Source organism: Lactuca saligna, chromosome 9 (assembly GCF_052625555.1).
Source record: "Lactuca saligna cultivar CGN05327 chromosome 9, ASM5262555v1, whole genome shotgun sequence".
Lineage (NCBI taxonomy): Eukaryota > Viridiplantae > Streptophyta > Magnoliopsida > Asterales > Asteraceae > Lactuca > Lactuca saligna.
In genome coordinates this window covers 189,760,652-189,762,312 of record NC_136425.1, presented here as the reverse complement: position 1 = coordinate 189,762,312, position 1,661 = coordinate 189,760,652, and the positions used below count along the sequence as shown (strand labels likewise).

At 32.6% G+C, this 1,661-nt stretch overlaps 2 non-coding genes across 2 annotated transcripts; both read right to left on the bottom strand.

Annotated features, from left to right (window-relative positions):
- Positions 1–563: 563 nt before the first annotated feature.
- On the bottom strand, positions 564–682 carry LOC145018966 (U5 spliceosomal RNA). The gene has a single exon (XR_013667291.1). It is a non-coding gene; the product is annotated as a U5 spliceosomal RNA (small nuclear RNA).
- Positions 683–959: 277 nt separating this feature from the next.
- On the bottom strand, positions 960–1,031 carry TRNAE-UUC (transfer RNA glutamic acid (anticodon UUC)). Its single transcript has one exon. It is a non-coding gene; the product is annotated as a tRNA-Glu (tRNA).
- Between the last annotated feature and the right edge of the window lie 630 nt (positions 1,032–1,661).

The following is a 1,661-nucleotide window of genomic DNA, read 5'->3' as shown; positions in this document are numbered from 1 at the left end:
TAGGATTAAGGTCATACAAGGACAATGTTTTCTCCATTTGTCCTACCTTGGTTAGAAATTCATTTTCATATGTGTTAAGTCAAGTCGTCTTGTACTTACAAAAAAATGTTCCACTTAGTCACGATAATATTGCTTTTGACATGCATCAGGTATGATAGATGTCAAATATACAAAAGATGCAAATGTTGGTTTTATCGATGTCAAACAAGTATCAGTTGGTTAATTTGTAGTGTTTACTGTCTCGAGACTTCATATTTTCCCAATTATTAGATCTAAGTGAGGTTTCACAATCAAGCATTTAAAAAAATACAACATTTTACTACTAAACATTTGTATTTCACAATCAAGCATCAGAACAATAGCTTAGAAAGTTAAAACTAAGAGTTTTTAGAGGCTACTTAAAAAAGGACACCTCTCCAAAAATAGGCTTAGGCCACTTTTGTTTTGAGAGGACTTAGCCAAAAATTTGAAACACAAATAGTTTCAAACTTTTTCATTGCAAAGTTAAATAGTTCTCAAAACTTTGAAAAATAACTAATAAGTTAAAACTGTAAGTTGCTAGAAGCTTCCCAACATAGGAACACCTCTCTAAAAATGGTGGTATGCCACTTATGTAACAAGCACAAGGTATTCTTTATTAAAAGGCGAAAGAATAGTTTGCTATGTGTTTATCACATGGCTGCCTGATTATATTACGCTGTTGTAGGGTCTTCTTTATAGAGCTTATTTAAATTATAGATTTTATTCTAGTAGCAATGTGGGAATGGAATTTAACACTCTACATGAATACCCTAAATAAAACATTCCCTTCAAACTTCCGTTTTCAGATTAACGGAAGTAAAAATCGATGATGAATGTGTTTGTTTTATTGATGTTTTGGAATTTGGATACATTTGGGATTGGATTGTTAATACACGTACAAAAGAGTTTCCTGGAACAAGCAAAACAACAACAAAAAATTCCATTGTCAGGAATCGAACCCGGGTCTCCTGGGTGAAAGCCAGATATCCTAACCGCTGGACGACAATGGATTGACGATTTGTTTAGCCATTTTAATATATAAATCTTGGTTATGGTGTCATCAGAAAAACTATACAGCCGTTTGATTAACGAAAACTGACAACTGCTGTTCATACGTTTGATCGTCACCATTAAGAGTTCTTGCATATGTTTTTCGAAGTTACTTGTTTGGTTGTTTACCTCTTTTCTAATACCAACTAATCTATTTCTTTATAATGAGGAGGTGTTACGCCGTTACGGGTTGGATGGAGTCTGAAGCAGTTTAGCATCTTGTTGTTTGTGTTTGGAAAGAGACTCACGACATGGGATCCTAATAAGTAGGTATGTTTTTCAAACATCCATTTTTTTTATTATTTTTTTTTGTACGATTAAGGTGGTAGAATATCATTTTTTCTTTTCATTTGTCGTACCTTGGTTTCCATTTTTATTTCCGTAGGTGGTAGGTCACATAAAGAAAACTAAATAAACAAGTTGGCAGAGTTTTCTTAATATAGGATTTGTTACCAAGCCTTTTCATCTTGTAAATATATTAGTAAAAAGGTTATATCGATAATTTTAGTTTCACCGGCCATTTAGTGGGTGTTTGGGAGGGTTTTTTAGAATAACTTATTAGCTTATTGACTTTTTATAAGTAAAAAAAA